This window comes from Puntigrus tetrazona, chromosome 12 (assembly GCF_018831695.1).
Source record: "Puntigrus tetrazona isolate hp1 chromosome 12, ASM1883169v1, whole genome shotgun sequence".
In the NCBI taxonomy this organism is placed as follows: domain Eukaryota; kingdom Metazoa; phylum Chordata; class Actinopteri; order Cypriniformes; family Cyprinidae; genus Puntigrus; species Puntigrus tetrazona.
Window position 1 is genome coordinate 19,204,023 of NC_056710.1, and position 20,444 is coordinate 19,224,466.

At 37.5% G+C, this 20,444-nt stretch overlaps 1 long non-coding RNA gene across 1 annotated transcript in view; it reads left to right on the forward strand.

Annotated features, from left to right (window-relative positions):
* The window catches only part of LOC122355232, a 94,195-nt gene that overhangs the window by 6,339 nt on the left and 67,412 nt on the right, over positions 1 to 20,444 (forward strand). The gene's annotated exons all lie outside the window — the stretch shown is intronic.

Consider the following 20,444-nt stretch of genomic DNA (forward strand, 5'->3'; position numbering starts at 1 on the left):
GGCTGTGGGAGTGCTCGGCGCTGGTATTCATGCGTGGATTTGTGTGTGTGGGATATTTCCTATAGTTTAAATGAACACCAGGTGGCCTATACGATGAGGCCATTACTTCATGACTGTGAGCACCGGGTCAGACATTAGCCAAACTGTGAAGACGTGCTGACACCAGAAACTCCCCAGAATCATATGTTGAGGTTATGTATGTTTGCTTACAGCATATTCAGAATTTTTTGCAGTTCTGAGTGAAAATTCCCATTGTAGCCATTGCTTCTGTCATATACCATTTAATGTGCTACAACATGTGGTAACCTGACATTAGTCACAATGTTAGTGTAAAGGAATAACAGATTTTAAGACTCTGAAAATTACGTAAACTGTTGGTAAAGAGGAAACAGTAACATCTGTAGTAACTATACTACAAAAAAAAAGAGATGATATCAGATATTTCAATGCTTTTGTATTTCTTCGTACCATGTTCGTTTTCTTGCAAAAGCATTGCGTTTTGCTAAGGAATGTAGCATCGTCTCGAAAAACGTATTGCATTACATTTATACATTTTTGTGTTTGCTGGTAAAAAAAAATAAATAAATAAAAAAGTTTTCTCTTGCAAAAATACTTCCAAATGTCCCCTGGGAAACCTTTGCATTCAAAAGTTGTGAAATTTGCAAAAGCATTGTTACATTGAAAAACCTTGCCTAAAAAATGCTGCATACTCTTGCAAAATTGTTTGCATTGTCTTTGCAACATTAGTGTTCTCTTTCAAAAGGGTTGCATTCCCTTGAGAAGCGTTTGTGTTTACTCTTAAAAGTATTGCGTTCCCTCAAGAAACTTTGCGTTTTCTTGCAGAAGTATTTTGTTGCCTCGAGAAACGTAACATTTTTTTGGAAATGTTTGCATTCTCTAGCAAATTTTTTGCGTTTTCTCAAACTTTGCATTCTCCTCCAAAACATTTGCGTTCTCTCTCAAAAGTATTGCGTTCCCTTGTGATCTTCCAAAAGATTTGCATTGTCTTGCAAAAGTATTGCGTTCCCTCGAGAAAGGTTCACTTGCAAAACATTTGTGTTCTCTTGCAAAACCATTGCATTCCCTCAAGAAACTTTACATTCTCTTGCAAAACATTTGCATTCTCTCACAAATGCATTGCGTTCCCTTGAGAAACTTTGCTTTCGCTAATAAAAGCATTTTCAACAGTGCAACGCTTCTGCAGAATCTGAACGTTGCTTAGAATTTAATATTGAGTAGCTTACATTTATGCAATTATTTTGTCTATTTTTGCCAACGGAAGTAGTTTCCGATTCATTCAAAGCAGATCTCCAAACAACCACTCGGTACTGGCCAAATTCGAACACGTGATGTGCTACAACCGCCAAGCTTTCATCTTTTAATATCACTTCTGCCGCAGTACAACTTCAAGAAGTGAAGTTTACAATGTGACTTTCCCTCATACTTGACTCTTTTTTTTTTTCCACTGCTCATTTTTAAACTCTCACTGATGTTCACTCATCTTCTTTATCAAGTCATCCCTGCAAATCACACCCCATTGGTCATCCATCAGTCTGCAGCGATCACCAGAGACTCCCGCTCTCCCAGTAGCATTTTTCTCTCTCTGAACTATCAATCGCTCCATCCGCAAACCAGCTCTCATTTCCCCAAAATGACCCTCCCTCCCCTCTCCGACCGGTCAGATTGATACGTTTCACGCCGTCACAAGAGGAGGTAAAATATTTCCTGTCATTTAAAGTCCAAGAGGCACGGCTGCTAAATCGTCAAGCCGAACCCAGAAATCCATCAAGCCAATGCTCGACTTTGCACGAGAACATTTCATATGCAGCGTTACTGCATCTGCTTTTCCAGATCCTCCTCGGGCCAGAGGTCAATAATGAAACAAAGTTTGAAGGAGCTGCTGGAATATTCACAGTATATGGTTAAAGGGCTCGAGAAACACATCATTAAGTCCCCTGTAAGAAAGTCCGCCTCATTCCAGGGACTCTTGTATTCATAGCATTCCCTTTTTCGAGCATCTTAACGATCACGCGCTGATGTATGGATCATGCCGCTCTCTTCTCTCCTGGCGCGTAATGGCAGAGCGAGAGTTGCCCTATGGCTAATTTGTATCATTCAGTAGCGTGACTGTTTGTCAGAGCCGAACTGACTCTCTTGACCTTCTATTTCTTATGGCGGCCGACAAGTGGCTCTGCCTCTGGTAATTAGTTTTCAGCCGCTCTCGGTGCATGCGTGTCTGAACGCCCGCATGTGTGTGTGCTTAAAGTTGAGCTTACGAGGGCCAGCCGATGCAGAGTGCTGGTTAAATATTTACTGTTCAAGGCAGATTCACACAACTTTTTAAAATTAATGAGTGGATCGGGCTGTTTGGACAGTGGCAGCGGTATTGAACTGTTTGTAGAGCTTTTCCACCTCGCACTGGTGACATGCAAGTCACTTCGTATTTCCCTGCTCTCTTCTCTCTCTCTCTCTTTCTCTTCCTCTCCGGAATTAATGGAGAAATGGCCATGTGGTTTCAACCCACGCGACGCGCGAGCCGTTGGATGTGCTCTCTCTATATTAAACTGTATTTGCAATGGATCACTGCCATCGTGAAGTAGTTTTCGGGGAGCTTCAGTGCTTCACTCTTCAAGCATTCAGCTGCACTGCTTTTCCCTTCTTTCCTATTGTCCAACTCTTTCACTTCCCAGAGGAAGAGGAATTGCTCTTTTATAGCTCGGGGACTTAATAAGGTCCCAGCTTTGTTTATTTTAATATCACAATTGTTTTAGATGATTCTTCTAAATTTCCTTACAACGAATATATTGTGCAACAATTAGGGCCAGAATATAAAAAACAGAGTGGAAGTCAGTTATTTTCATGACATTCAGAATCAGAAATGAGATCTTGTGAAGACTGCTGGGGTCTCTCAGGTGAAAAAAGATATTGATAATCAGATATTGATGAGATCTTATTTTAGTTTTTTCTATAGATTCTACAGTAGAAATGGATTGATCATGAAGGGTTTTCATGAAGCTTGTTTAAGCATTTTTTTGGAAACATTGAGTTCCTATTGAGATGTTGTTGAGATCTTCTTTGAACCTTCTCAGGTCTCAGATGAATATTGTAAAAACTAAATATGAATATCATAACTGTTTTAATTTAAAAAAAAAATTGTATGAAAAACATTTGAGATTTGATCTCTTCTGAAACTCGTCATTCTCTTAAAACGTCTTGACGTTCTTAAACAGGAGACATAAAAATACAGAATATGTGAATAGCGTAGCAGGTGTAGGTGTTTTTGGTGAGAACGTTTCGAGTTCACATTGAGACATCTTTCTTCTGTCTTACCCTGGCGATATTTGCAATTCTGAGCAGTTTGAGAATAGTCCTTTTCTTGGGGTCTTCAGAAGAGACATGGGTGAGATTAATAAAAGTCTTTCCCATTTCTCTCATCACTGTCATGTCGAACAGCTACCTTATCGTCTTAGTTTCTCATTTTGACTTTCCTATTAGTTTCATCAGTCGCTTTTAAACCCTTCTCCTCATTTTTAACACTCTCCTTCCAGATCAGCATCCGGAAAATGACTTGCACGTATAGAAAAAAACAAAACCAGAAGAGGAAGAAGGGCTGTGTTGTCGAGGAAGGGGGTGTTGAGGGCAGGCTAAAGGGATTTGCTACAGTTAATCTTTTCCATAGAGTAGATATGTGGGTTCCTTCGTTCAGTGCTTTGTTGACAGAAGTGGGCTCCATTGTAGGGGCTCCAGAGGAGGGGGTCTTTTGAAGGGCCTGCTATCGTCCCGCCGCATGCACGCCGTGCTCGTCCTGCAGCCAGCTGATAGGCCGGCCTCGGCACGCTGGGAAGATTGAATTGAAGTGTCACACTTGAGGCGTACGGTGCGATCGGCCCTGCGTGAGTGCGAGGTGAAGAGGGGAGATCACGATGCTTCCTCTCCGACTCGCGCGAACGAAGCGAGGCGACGAACGAAAGAACGCATGCACGCCCTCCCTCTCGGTGCTTATATTTGACTTTGTGTGCTTGGCTGGTTTTATTATGACAGGCTGAATGGTGAAGGGGGGGATTAAACTGTTAAGCAGACATCAGAGGCTGTCTAATGTTTAATGCAAGAGTGTGTGCATGTAAGAACTGATAATGAATACAAACAGGACGACATCTTATTTGCTGTGTTTTTATTAGGATGACTGGAGAACTTGACATTCTCTGCTATCCTCTCTTAATCTCAAAAACCCCCGACCCACATCAAAAAAGCTTCCTAATTTCTTGAGAGCCCTGTGTAGTTTGGGTTTCTGGGGTTATACGGAATGGATGAGTATTGGTAGCTCAGAAATTACAACAATAAACAGCTGTATGACTTAATTTTACGTGGTAACTTGCATCTGATCACAGTATACACATACTCTACATGGTGATTATAGGGATTATAAATGTCTCATTTTTACTATTGCAAAGCTTTTTATCAAAATCTGTTCATAGTGCAGAGACATCTGTAACATTTAAGGTTAATTTCCCTAAAAAGGTATAATTATATAAAAATGATATATTATATGTACTGTATATAAAATTAGTACTAGGTGTTAATGCTAATAATAGTTAAAGTCTTGTCTTTAAATAAATAGCATATTTCTGCCCTTTGTAACTCAACATAGTTACAATGACTTAAACTGTATGTATTTTATACAATTTTAATAATGGGAAAAAGTTCAGGAATACCTGTTGGAGATCATTTTTGGAATTCCATTTAGTATTCTGTTTCCAGAATTGTATGCAAAAAAAATAAATAAATAAATAAAATAGACAGTGTGTCAGTAGCTAAAAATATGTGGGCATCATAGCTTGTTTAAGCATTTTTTTAGGATATTGAGATCTCTTTTGTACCTTTAGAGGAGGTCTCAGATGAATATAGTAAAAACCAAATATGTGAATAGCATAACTGTTTTAAGGGGTTTTTTTGTATGAGAAACATTTGAGTTCATAGTTTGAGACATTGCTGAGATCTCTTCTGAAACTCAATTCTGAAAATCATTAATTCATTCCTCCCCATGTAATTAACATGATATCAATACCATTTAACCAACGTAATCCAACATTATTTTAGACTTCCACTGTATGGCCAAAAACGGTTCTTCAGCATATCTGCATTTAGTTTTGGAACATTCATTTTTGGAACATTAGGGTGAGTCAATTGACAGTTTTCTTTTTTTATTTTTGAAACATTACCTTCAAAAAGATTCAGTGGCAACCACCCTCTGTCTTGTGCATATATAAATAAATGAACAATTAAAAGTCCTGTACACTGAACTCAATCTCACCCCTTTATCCTTGAGAGCTTGACCAAATCCGTCTGAATGATCCAGTAAACGTTCACTGCTGTAGGTGTCGTTCTTCTGAGTGGGACGTACGGTGTCTGCTGAACTCACAGAACAAGTAGGAGATCATCACCTATGATAATGAAGAGCAGATAGGAGCCGGCGATGGCGGCTTTAAAGGTCACACGTTGACGAATAATTGCTTTTTACATCCTCCACTACGTTTAACAGGCCCGAGGCTTGACCCCGCTGGCAGGGGCAGTAAATATGCCATCTTCACAGCGCTCGCAGATGTACCGACACCGCCGGCTTGTGTTCGGAGCACGTTTACTGATGTGAGGTCAGAACGCTGCATCCAAGGGCCTCTATTAATCAAGAGAAATAATGCAACAACCCCCGAAAACATCTCAACAGAACAGGACTGACCCAAAGCGCAGGGTCAATTGATTTGGAAAGAAATTAAAAATAAAAACCCATTTTATGATGCTTTTCTGATGGAGAATTAACCAGCGCGCTCATTCTTAAACTCCCTTAACTCTATTTTTGAGATACAAGTTCCCGCAGGATAGAGAAAACCTCAAATGAGATTTGTATAATATCTCAATTGTTTCTCCTAGACGGCAATGTAATTAAATGGAGAAAGAGTGGAAAGTTTTGCTTAGGACTTTTACTTCTCGGCTTGAGTTTCTGATAAGATCTCAAACTGATACCTGAAAAGTGTGTAATCAAAATAATAATAGGAACTAAGCAAATTTTTCATTGAAGCTTATTTTATAACCTTGTAAATTACATTGAATTAAACAAACTTTTTATTGTTATTATTCATTTTTGGAGTTTTGATGATCTATACTATGCCAGTATGTCAACAAAATGTTTTCTCATTTGTCAAAAAAGGCTCCCTTCGTACTTTAGGAGTAACATCTGAGATAAAGTTGAGACATCTGATACGTGAAAAGTCTCCAGAGCAGTAAAACTTTCTCCTGGGTTATTTAATGCTCCACATTGGGCTAAATAAACAACACAACAGCGAGCGTTTCTCCTCGCCATATTTCAGCAGGCTTCGTTTAAACCACATGTGCCACCGAAAGTCCACAATAACAGAACATGAGCGCAAATAGGAACCACCTTGCGGTTCGGATCGGGCGTTGAGAGCTTGAAATAGCGACTTTGACACGTCTCGGAGGAGAACGGATACTCTTTGGGAATGGCATCTTACTGATGGAGTTCTCTCATCGGGGGACTGGAGATTGTGAAACATGTGGCCGGAGAGTTCTTCGCGGAGCTCCCCGCGTGCCGTCTGACTGCTTTATGCATCTCAAAACACGCTCGCATAGTTTCAGGGGTTAAAACAACAGGAAGGGATCGAGAAGGTTTATTATGATGACATGTTTAAAGCGAAGAAAAATAAATCCACTGGAAATGAATGAAACGTTTCATTGAAGCAGGATGTTAACTTTTCATTCAAAAATATTTGACTTGTTGATCTTGTGATCTAAAGTATTTTCGAACCATTTCCAGAGCAGAGCAGAGTTAGAGTCAATCGATCGAGCTGCGATGTGTCGATTTTTAAAGGATCTTTTTTTTTTTTTTTTTTTTCATATCCACTTATGGATTTTATTTATTATTGAAATTTCCTCTAAAATGCAAAGTAACCCTTTGCAAATAAGATTACTTAATGGATTATTATTTTTTCCTTAGTCTCTCAGGTCCGCGCTAACAGGAAGGACTTAGGAGTTTTTAGTCTTCAGAAAGCCTTTCAAAACCACTCTGACTTCTCAGAGAGAGGCACAGAGCCAAGACTTACTCCATTCAGCTCTGAGAGAGAGAGAGAGAGAGACTTAATTCAGTGTGTTTGATGGAGGCAGAACCACAGCTCCTCCCTGTGGTATACACACTGGATTACTCCAACCGCAGTTACATGCTTTTTCTCTTCCTCGCTCTCTCTTTCTCTCTCCCTCGGTCAGTTCTGCATCAAATGCAACTATCTGACTTCAAACCCTCTTGGAAAGTTCCTGTTTCGCGAGCTCAGAAGTCGTAATTATCATGTGAATACATCGAACGGATTTAGATGTCTTTCAGTCTCATTCAGTTACTGAAGAGTAGATTTGGGGTTTTTTGTGCTACAGAAACAAAGTGAAGAGCAAAACACGTGAATCAGGTGTTTAATCAATGCTTCGGTCTTCTTGTTCTGTCGCGGGGAAATACTGCACAGGCATGCAGCTAAAAGCATTTTTCATAAACAGTGCATGATAATAATTTGCACTGTAAATATCTGTAATTATGATACATTCCATATTCTTTCACGATGCTTTAGACACTCTTCCAAAAATCGGATTCCCCATTGTAGGACTTTTTCTGTGTGCTCATCTTGTAAATAGAATTGCGCATAAATTACACATTTATTATTTAAACATTGCATTGTTTTTAAATGCTTACGCTGTCATGTTCCCCCTAACTTGGCAATCGAATAAATATAAAGCACAAAACTGTCAGTCACAAGCATTCTGAAAAGTTTTTAACTCGATGTATTTTCCCTATTGAAGCTCAAACCTGATACTTATTGGTCTTTCTGGTTTAGAATACAACTATAATTGTATCAAATCATTTGAATTATGCTATTTTGACATTGACTTCACGGTCAAGTGTTTTTAGAAACCCGTTCATTCGGTGATGCTAGTTATGCTAGTTAGTTTTCCGCTGCTTTCTACGGGTTTTCCTCGATGCAAATCAGCAGATTCCAGTCTGAGATTGAAACTGAACATTAATTTCTTACACCACTGACGCCACGCATGCGCTTCCGTCCCTACTACTGTTATATTGAGCGAAAGTGTGCGTGTGTGGGACCCTGGGATTTTTACAGCCCAACCCGAGCTGTCTCCAGAGGGTGCTTCCACTCAGGTCCTAGCCGTTTCCATCCAGGCATCGGCATTCGTCTCCACCTGTGTGTCGTGCTCTTGTATATTGCCGTATGCCTTCTCTCATCCTTCTTCCTCTAGAAAGAAGAAAAAACTCTGACATTTGGAAGAGATTGGTGGGAAAAGCAATCTCAGATCACTCGGTCCCAGCAGATCACACGCAGCTTACCGGGGGGAGCGAGACTCTGGCATTATTTGAACCGCTAACTTCTTTACAGCTAAAATGGCGCAGCCTTGGATATTTCTCTCCTCTTGTCCTCTCCTCCGCTTTAATGGGTGAGTGGAGAGCTCGCGCACCGCCTGCTCGTGACATTCGCCGTTTGCGGAGACGTCTCCGTGTGATGGGCCTCAGCTAAGAGCTTTAGAAGTCCCACACCATATGTTTCCTCCTAGGATCACCTCGTCCTGCAGAATTACAGGAACCCGAGCTTAAAAAACACAATTAGTTAAAGGTGAAACGTTTAAGTCCCCATCGCACTCGCAGGGTGGCCGCAGACAGCATCCACCTCCGGCTAAATGTGACTTAGATGCGCTTCGTGTCGTGGCCTTTCTTTCAGCAACAGTTTGCTCTGCAGCACATCGCTCTGTATTCAGAACAGCAGCACTTTGGACTTTGGAGGTTTTATTTCGGGATGTAATGGAATTGTCACAGCTAATTATACTACGGCATATTTTATTGATTGATTTATTATTTGTTTATTAACTTTTTTTGAGTAGCAACTGGCAGCTTTTTACACATTTTCTGCAATGTGGAAATCTAAAAGAAAACAAAAAGATAAATATTATCAGTTCTTGGACATATTGTGTGTGTGTGTGTGTGTGTGTGGAATGTATAAAATTATTCTTCATGAATTATTTTTCAGATTTTGTTAATTATATTTTTATACCTTAATGTTATTTTGACTTTCGTGCAAATCTAGTGATCTTAATTTGTTTTTAACAAATTATTTTAGTAGCCTAAAATAAAATAAAAATATACGCTACATATTTATGCTTCTTGCAGTCATCCATCAAAAATGTAAAAATATATTCAAATTAAAACAAACAATAATAATAATAACAATATAATTATTATTATTAGTATTATTATTAGTATTATTATTATCATCATCATTTTTTGTATCCTTATCAGATTTTCTATTTGAATCTTTATCAAATTATTTCTTAACAACATGATCATTTCAGACTTTGAATGAATTGATTTGTGTGAGAAGTGTTAATTGCGTTGTGCTGAGACGCTGCTATTCTAGTGCGTTCCAAATCAGTCACTAACGAGATTCCATTCCGGTTAGGGTGCTGTCTTGGAAGGTAGCTCCCTGTGTAGGCAGTAACAAGGCTCAGTAGGATTGGATTCAAAACATCATTTTTTTCGTATATACGCACCATCTAAAATCATTTGTCACTCCTCTCATCATCTGATTGCGCCCCCTAGCTTTTGATAACATGACTGAGATTTTAATCAGGCATCAGGGACAGCTCAGAAGCAGACCACCCCGCCACTCCACGCTGGTTACCCCTCAGATACCCCGAGACCGGGCCGCAGTGAACGCTGACTTCCACCAATCACCTTCAGAGAGCGGCTCTTTCCTTTTCTTCATCTCCAATCACAAACTTCCTTTCCCCCTCTTTTAGGAAAAGGTTAGCTCATGTTTACAGTCCTGGATGTGGACTCTTATTTCCTAGTCGATACTTTCAGGAGAAAGAGGCTCTTTGTTTGGCGAACACACCTTAAATAATAATCCATTCTGAGCGCTTTTCGTCTGTGTTATATAGAGGTGGGCAGTAATACCAAATATTTACATCATAAAAAGAATCATATCACAACAATTCAGTTTTAAATGATCACAAAGATGGTTTTGACTGCAAACTCTTATGTTGCATAACAGTGACAGCTTAAAGTAAAACCCATTTTTTGGTGTTCATTTTGATCAAGACAGTTTTTGTGTGCCACAAAATGTACATTTTTAAGGTACATTTCAATTTCTTCTTGACTTTAAAACATGTTTCCTTATTTTAGGACACCCTTTTCGTGTTCCGACGTGTTTCTGAAGTTGAGATGCCGCATGTCAACCACAATTGAAGTAAAAAGCCAGAGTTAATATTAATACACTAACATTAATGCTAGCACAAACAAATCGACACAAACCCCTTTTGCGACCGACGTTACTTTCATAATCCGACGTGTTTCTGAGATTAAAATTGTTTCGCATTAAAAAGGTGAAAAGTTGAAAAAGTTGAAACACCCCATCCTCGTTTAGGACACACGTCCCGCTCCGTACGTAAGCATGACTCTAGCATGAATATTTCTACCGCCCAGGCTTATATCTACGTGTATTTTTATCGCTTTGTGAGACCCTGTAACCCGCCTGAAGGTTCCTTTCCAGTTGCTTCTCCTTGGCACTTGCTCTCTCCTCCGCTCTTTGCATCTCTATTTCCTATTTGCTTGTGTTTGGTTGGAGCGGTGGAGGGCCGTAAGAGGTCTTTCAAGTAAAAGGAGTCTTCATATGTCCCCAATTGGAGGAGTTTGGTTAGGGGCTCGCCCCAAGCTAACTGAACTTTGCCTCTTTCTGCTCCTCGCTCTAATACTTCCTCCAGCGCGGGGGCCGGGGGGCCGGGAGAGGGCCGCTGGAAAACAGCCCGCGGCTCTACAGCTGATAATTTCACCAAATTTGCATCTTTTACAGGCAGTTATGAGGACTCTGCCTCTGAGGCCCACGGCGAATATTACACAGTCATATTCAGTCTCTCCCACTGTCATCCCCGTCTCTCCCTCCCTCTCTCTCAGACTTGCCCCGCGGGAGCTTCTCATCCTCTCTCGTCCTCACCCACCTACCCACTCTCACCGGCAGCGTGTGTGTTTGTGAATGCCTGTGGCATCTTGGTACTTCGCCTGGCATCTGCTGTGTTTTAAAGGGGGAGAAGAGAAGATGAACACCTTAGTCACTTACAAACTACAGCGACGCACAAACCTGCACGTGAATGTGATGTTTCGAGAGATCGGTGATGTCATCCTTCCCTGCTGGTGTTTAAAGGTTCTCGCTCATTTGATTGACAGCTTTCTCTTATGCTATATTACAGTTACACATCCTTTAGACATTAACTGCTTGCTATGTACATATACTACTATATATATACAGATATGTTTATTTATCCACCTAATTCTGTGTATTAATAATCAATACTAATAACTTTGATATTTCTCGCACACTCCAACCCCATTTTGGTCTATACATTATTTAAGACTAATGCACAGATATATATATATATATATATATATATATATATATATATATATATATATATATATATATATATATATATATATATATATATATATTTATTTTTTTTTATTGTGGTGAACATTATATTAAAAGAATATTCTATGCTCTGTTGCCAGATAATTAAGGCAATGCAAGTTTATAAAAAATCTATATATATATATATATATGTTATATATATATATATATATATATATATATATATATATATATATATATATATATGTGTGTGTGTGTGTGTATGTATGTATGTGTGTGTGTGTGTGTGTGTGTGTATATATATATGTGCATGGTGATGTATAAGGGACAGGTTGACCTGACTGTTATAATATTAAATATTAATATTATATATTAAAATTATATTCAATTTATTTTAAAGTTATTTAGATCATCCATTTCAAAATGGATGAACTTCTGCCACCTAAAAAAAAAAGAAATTGGCAGAGATTGGATAAAACGTATCAAGGCTGGTAAGGTTTTTTTCATGGTAATGGATGTAAGGTTTGAGTTGTATTGTACTTTATTATAGCATGAATTTCATTTTAACATATTTATGCTCCACAGAATTGCACTGTAAGCGCGTGAAAATAAAATCAGCAAAAAACTCGTTTGAAAGCGATCAAGTGCTGCAGAAACGAGACGACAACCTCAAATCAGACTGCTTTTGAAACAAATGCATACAAATCCTGCAAAACGATTCTGCTCTAGTTTTGAAATCTTAGTAAGTGTTTAATTGACTTCTGAGATCAAAGTTGTGCATCTTTGCCTAAGTTTGCCAAGGACCGCAGCAGCTGGGACGTTTTATTATGTTTAAGTAGGTTAAGTACTGCCCAATTTAAGCTCTAAGACTGGGCGCATTTAAAATAGCTGTAATGAGTATTCCCGCAATTTACTGGAACAAAGGAGTCATTAGCTGCCATTGTGTGCCATCATCGAACGCTGTCACCTTGTCAAAGAGTAAAAAGTATGTCTCATTTAAAGCTACAATTACCCGCATTAGTAAAAGCAGTTTTCAAATGAAACTATAAACGCTTTAAGATGGGTCACCAACAACTGTGTTTCCAGGGCATGCGGTACGCCTGATGTTAAAGCCAAACAAGAGCTTTACGTCGTTTGAAAGAAGGATCTCAGCATGTCCAATTGTTTAAATGTGATTACAGCCGTACAGATGAGTGAGAATTTGTCGAAAAGGAATGATTTTTCATGCATAATGACGGCCTCGGGCTGGGTTTAGTGAACGCTAGTATCATGCGAACAATACCGCGTGTGTAAACAGGCTGTGAAAGATAGAAGACTATGACATCAATTTTCACTAATTAGACCATTGTGTCAACTGATCATTTAAAGGTGAAGTGTGTAATTTTGGTGTAACTAATATGAATTGCAAACGCGTGTTCCTGTCAAACAGTGTGAAAAAAGAGGGAAAACGTAGGATGAAAGGATACAATGTAGAACTTTAAGTTTATATATATATATATATATAATTGAATTATTTTCAGGTATGTTTAGACCTTAAACAATTTTTCTTAATATTATTACACAATTGGGTTTATATTTATTTTATTTGTTACTTTTATTGATATGTAGAAATGGGTTTATTTATTTAGTCCCATTGATATCTAGACCTTGTAGGCTTCATTTATTCATGTTTTTTTATTATTAATTAATTCATATATTTCTGATTTATTTAGATATGTGTGACCTGGGGTTGAATTTATTTATTTATTTATTTTCATTTCTGCGTAGACCTTGTAGACTATGCAGGCTTTGGTTTATGTATTTCTTTATTTGTTTGATTTTTGTTTTAATAATTACACATTAAGTTTTTATTTTATTTGTTTACTTTTTATTGCTATGCTGGTTTATATATATATATATATATATATATATATATATATTTATTATATATTTTCCCCATCCCATTCCCCACTCTCTTTTCCAGTTGTTTCTAGTCTTCATTGGTCGGACTAACACATTGCTCCACCTTAAACTCATGCCATTGGTTGAGATTTTTTATTTTTTTTATTGTTTGCATAGGATTTAAGCAAACATAGTTCGGTCCCAATAAATAGCTTCAGACTGTAATGGGGTTACCCAACAAAACCCACGTTGTGTGAATGCTGTCTGTGTACTGAAGTGCAGAAACTCTGACCCAGTCGCACGCCTGTAGAACTGTAAACGCCGTGAACACTGCGGCCCATTTAAGTCACTTGATTCATTAGACGCTTTCGGCAACGGAACGCAATTGAGAGAGAGGGGACAGAGTAAAAAAATGACTTTACGTCATCGTTAAGCTCCTTTAAAATGCGCTAGAATTCAACGGAGAGCGTTGTCACTGGAAAAATGTTCTAGCGGCCTCCTCGAAACTTGCCCCCAAGTTTCAATAAAAGATGTGTTTCATAATTTGCCAATAAATTTGATATTCTTTATGGGTCTATAACCATCCGATGTTTGACTGATTTACTCTGAAAGGTCATTTTCTATGTAGAAGTGAACGGTAAAACATTTAAGCAAGCCCGTGTGTCTGCCACTTGGAAGGAATCGGGTACGCTTCACAAAATCGGACTTATGTTCTCCCAGGAACCCAAAACTCCAGCAGAGCGCTGGATGACATTAATAAAAGCGTTTGTTTGGGGATTTTCTCCCTGCGCTAAGTTTCTGGTGATCGTTTGCAGGTCTGGATCGGGTTAGAGCTCATGTTTTGCGGTCGGACTGCTGTAAATCCTGTTTGAAATGATGACGCTCGGTTTAGCTGCGTGAGACACAAAGAGGCAGTGACAGGACAGCAGCTGAGGGGCTCTGACCACTAAATACCTGCTCTGTGATCTGCATGGGTCTCTCTCTCTCTCTCTCTCTCACAGTCTCTAATACCTCTTTACCTCTGAAATAGTGCTCAGCGTTGCTGTAGTATTATTTATGTGTAATATTTGAAGTATATATTTTAAATAAATGTAATATATATTTAACGTAAATGCTATTTGACATTATTTTACGTTGTATTCATTATAGCGGTTCAACTTAAATGTTGCAAAGTCAACATTTCTATTACTTCACTTTACTAAGCAACTAATTTTGCATTTATTTTAGACTTTTATTATTCATATTTACAAAGTGTTTAAAATTAATGGAAACTTAAATTTGGTTAATCATGTTTATCATTTCTAATGGAAAACATAAAAGATAATGTGATGATGTACAGTTTAAGCTTATTGTTTATGGCCCTTTACATCGCTGTTCTTACCTATTTCCACCTAAATCTCATTTTATTCATTTTTGAATAATGCATTTATTTATTATTATTATTTACAAACAAGTAAAGCCTAATTTAAGGCTATTAAGGATTTTCCATTGTGACATTGTAACATTAACATGTGATTTACATCAAAGACTTTTATTGGAAAGCATCTGAATGCCTTTTTTGCGATTCGCATTTTTATAAATAGTTCAAATTATATTAGCATTACTGTAAAACATTTAGGTCTTATTTGTATATTTTGCATGTCTAAAACACAAGTAAAAATGAGAGATGTGGAAATGTCATATAAATAAGGCAACGGGCCCATGAGAAGATTTTAGCACTTTTGAACAAACTTTACTTTTTGAATTTTTTATGATTCTTCTGAATTATGGAAATCCATTTGCTGGATTCCTTTAACTAACGAAGCACCCAGAGGAGTCTGATCGCCACCTCACTCTTACACAGCAAAACTATTTCCAGAGAGAGAGAGAGAGAGAGTCAGAAATAAAACGGAAGATGAGTCTAAAGTGTGCGAGGGGGGAAAAAGTCCGGATGTGAATAATATTAACAAAAGATTCAGAAGAGCAGGAGACAGAATGAGAAAAACCTGTCAGATTTCTGAATGCTGCATCCAGGCCTCATGCATCTTTTCAGTATCTTCTTTATCTACTGAGTGAAAAAGAAGTATGCAACATCGTGTGCTAAATACTCAAGATACGACAAACCAGATATGAAGTGGCCGAATCAATCAAATATCACGGCCAATCAGAAGCATGCGTGGGCGGGCAGTGAGTTCAGACTTTTAACAGACATCTTTGCTTTCATTTATTTTCAAGATCTGAGGTAAACTACCTGTTATTGCTTTCAGTATGGCTAAAAGGTCACACCAAATTTAGTTTAACTTTGTATAAAGCGCATGATCTACTGTCGTGTAGTGTTGTATGTTTTTGTTCCAGCCACAGAGTTACATTTAGATAACTTTTAGATAACATTTAGATTGAAGCACTCGCGGCAGATGGACTATTTTGATAATGTCTTGCATACTTTTCTGGACCTGGATAGTGTTGTTTATTTGGCAGTCAATGGGGCAGTTACAAGCGTTCCAACTTTTTATGGGTTTGGAACAACGTGGGATAAGTTAGTAATGACAAAACTTTGATTTTGGGGTGGAGAAACCCTGTAAGTGAAATATTGATATACGGCATGAGCCATGTTCAACATATTCCACTGGCAAGCCACTCTTTAGCTAAGGCTAGACCCTCAGAAACAGACTGGAACGCAACTGAAGCGATCGCTTAGCCTAGCGGTGAGACATAAACAATCTGCTAATGTTTTGTGAAAAAGCACACTTAAAACCGTACACGACTGGAAATATTTCAGATATTTGTCTGGCCATTTATGCCTAAATATACCTTTTCGTTTCAGCGCTAGCGATGCCACCAGATCCAAACGTATTACTAAATATTCCCTTGTCCGTCTCTCTCTCACAGTCCAAAAGTAATGTTTATACGAAGGAGTTTTTATTGACATCATGGCCTGATGATCGTGTCAATGGCGTGTATTTCCACAGGCTGCGTTTGCATTTCGGAGCCTGTAAAACCATGTTTGTGTGCGATGTTATGTCTGTTTACTTTCTCTGGAAAGCCAAATGATCCGTTGGCTAATTGACACGCTGAAATATTCATATAGTCTCGGAGCAAAAACTGTGGTGTGTGTCATGCAGTGTGGCCATCCAGTAATGCAGGTTTTTGGCCAATAAAAGTTGGAGTTCTGGCATCAAAGTAATACCAACATTGAGTGTGTTTGCAGGGCTGGTGAGGAGATCCCAGACGGCGGTTACCCCACAGTAGCTAAGGGTCACGATAAATCTCACTTCCAGGTACAATCAACTCAGTCACTTCATAAAACCTGGATTTAGGGGTGCTGTGACTTTTGAATTGTTTAGGTGACTCATAAACAGGTTGTATTTGCCCCTCAAAAGCCAAAACAGCAAAAAAATGTTTTTGCATGTTATATTTTTTAATTATACCAAAGAAAATGTACACTTTACACAGTTATATATATATATATATATATATATATATATATATATATATATATATATATATATATATATATATATATAATACAATTTGACAATTTACACATCTATAATAATAATGATATAGATGTGTAAATCGTCAAATTATTTCTTTTTATTTATTAATTTTATTTAACATTTTCCCATACAAGTTAGCATATATGTTTGTTTAAAAAAAAAAATAATATGTAATATTATGCAATTATATGTTTTAAAATTATTTATATATATTATACTAGCATATGAAAAAATACCTATTTATTTTATTATTTTGGTAAAATCAGTTTCAGGTTAAAGGCTTTGTGATATTCATGAAGAGGTTTATGGGTCTTCGCCCCTAAAATAAGCCTAAAACCTTTAATGAGTGGTTTTCCTATTAATAGACTCTTCTTTGTGTGTCCGTCACCGCTCACAGGCAGAAACGACAAGATTTTATGATATGGGAGGATGAACATTTATTACGTCCTGCCTCTGAAGTCAGTCTCATTTTTCACTAGTGTACAGAAGAAGAACAGATAATCTCTACCAGACAGGAAGAGGATTGTTTCTTCTAGTAGAAGTGTTTCTTTAAAAAATGAAATATATATTCTAATGTACGTGATGTAAGTTAGTGTAAGAGTAATGGTACTGTATAATTATTTTATAAAACAATGAGAAAGTACATTACGGAATGATATTTTGGTTTTAAGACATTCTAGTGGAAAGATTGCTATTTTCGAAACTAACGTCAAATTTAGCTAGTTTTTCATCATGCATTTGATTTTAAACTTCAGTATCATGTTATTGCAGGTACAAATCTGCTTAAAGCAAGGAAGTCTGATTATTTTTATTCCAAGGTTTCTCCTCTGACCTTATAAAACATTTATCGTGTCATCGCCGAACTTGCTGAAAACAAAAAGGCGACGCATTGTTCTGTCTGAAACGTAATTCCAGTGTAATCCGTCTCCCCTCAAGTCGACGAGTGAACGGCCGCTATAGAAACGCGAAAAGAATTTAGTTAAACAATAGAGGGCGAGCGTTTTTATCCAGACTCAGGAAATGCGAGAGAATAAGCACGACCTTGTTTCGTACGTGCCACATCCGTACGGCTTCACCCTTAACTTTCCATGTTCGAGGTTCGGCCGCTTTGTTTTTCATTAAATCTCTCAATTCCACACGCATGTTTCTGAACGGCGTTATTGGCACCTGTCACCTCTGTCGCGCGTCCGGTGTTGGCCGCAGTCATGCGCTTGAGCGAGATGCATTCTGGGTACGGCCCCCCGTGGTGGATTGCGAAATGGTTAATAACTATTATTCACTGTTATTTTCGAGGCCAGGCCGCTTTCCTTAATTGTTTTTTACAGTTGAATTGGGAATATTGATTTATTTTCTGTGTCTACACTAATTGTGTACAAGCTTCTGATGGAAACCTAGCAGTAGTATTTTATCAACTGTATCATAGTAATTAGATGTAGAAGATTAGGCAGAGATTCGGAGGGAAAGATTAGCATTTAAAGAGGAAAAGTTTCGGATTCAAATTGTGGACTAATACGGGAAGATAATCAAGGAGTTAGGTCACTTATTATTCTGCTGTTTGTCAGCGTTGTAGAGTACAACGCCTTGCACTTAATTATATCCTGGAATAATTGAAACAATAGAACTGAACGCCGCATCAATTTACAGTGTATAAAACATTAATGAGGAAATATATAAATCAGAGGAGCGACGTACACATGAACGTTTTCTTGAGTTGGTATTTAAATGAAACTGCCATGATAGGAAGTCAGATTTACTCGATTGCTGTTCAACAGAAAATCACATTCTAGCAAATTATGGATGCTTTAAACATTTTTGTAATACGTAAATAAATAAACCGAGGCTATCGCGAATTCACAGTTTGTCTTGACATTCAAATGGTCAGTGGTTAAAATTATTTTAATGTTCTTTTAATTCTACATTTTGATTGTGAATTCAAATATAATTCACAACCCCCCATAAAATTAAAGTTTGCATACTATTAAAATTAAAATTAAAATTTCTATTATTAAAGTACCATTCTCAAATGGCGAGAGATTGTAAACAGAATCAATGTTGTTAATGGTGTAAATTTTTAATAAAGTAAAAATTACTTTATAATTTTTTTTATTATAATCTTATCATTTTTTATCATTTTTTTAATAAATTAAAAAATTGCTTGTAAATTTCACAAATAATTTCTAAAAAAAACAGCAAATAAACAGAACATTTTGAAAATGTGTTTTTTTTTCCTTGTAAAACTCTATTAATAAAAGCGAATGCAGTTAATTTCGCTGCTTGTCTATGCATGAAGAAACCACCTTAAACTCATGCATTGTATTGCAAAGCCCGCATAATGACATTTTATTTTGATTTATTTGTGTCTGCATAAGAACCCACGATTTTCCATTAGTCACAGATTTAATTTTATTAATTTTTTTCTCTAAATACTGCAGTTATGCTGGTCTTGGTGGTTTAAGACGGTGTAAGTAGTTTAAGTAAATCTTCCAGTCTGTTGACATTTGCATAAAAACCCTCTGCAGTCATAAAATAAACCAACATAACTACCGTAGCTTGGGCATCCTAGGCAGGTTTAAGCTGGGTAAAGAGCCCCGCATGGCACTTTCTAAATGACATGGTCATCTGGGCTCTCAGAGCCAATGGCTTCTTAATTTAAGAGGACCTGGATGATGAGCTCTGGAAGGTAGAAATTACCCAGCAGAAGCTCATTTGCGAACATGACAGAAGACGAGGGTCTAGGTATCTTTGTCTAGCCTCTTCGGCTGGGGAAAATGTATGTTCAGCAGAAGTACTCCCTCCATTGTAGAGACCGTCAAGTTTTAAATGTCTTCCTCTCCGTAACGACGTTATTCAGTAGCACGTCATTTGCTGCCAGTGACATTTTCTTTGAAGTCATAAAGGCTGGCACAGTCATAAAAGCGCTGAGAGTGACAATTTTCAGCATGCCCTGTGAATTATATCTTTTATTTAAGGTCTCGATTAACTGGTGTCACATTTTTCCCTGAACTAATCAATTTTCATGATACGAGCCACATATAATTCTGGAAAATGTTGGAGTCCCTCTTGCACACCGCTGCCAGTCATGAGGTAGAACCAAAGTGTGGTTATTTTCCACAGTCGTGTTTCAGATTCTGTTCCACTGTAATATAAAATCGCTAGTACATTTAGTTTGGCTCTGCTCATAATGCAATATAAAAAGCTCCTGTTGAGTTCATGGGCTTGTACCTAAATAAATGTGTTTTGTTTATTAGTTTTTTAGTTTTTTGCCAGTTTGTTTTGCCATTTACTGGACTAGATTTTAAAAGCCAATTGGTTGATTGAGGCAGAAAATATGCAACTAGCAAAATTAAATTTTTCCTTATTTTTCTGCTCCCTTTAAAAAGTTTAGAAAAGGAGTAAGATCATTGTTTATTCCATTGTTCTCTCCATTAACTGTATTTTAATTTTAACTATATTTTAACTCTTTGAACATGTAAGAAATTCGTAAATAGTAATAAATGAATCACAAATAATCAAATATTTATTTTTACGTATTTATGCCACATATGAAATGCTGGTAGGAACTGATCAACTGATTTGTAATTTGCATTTGCTAATCGGATTCCAAAAA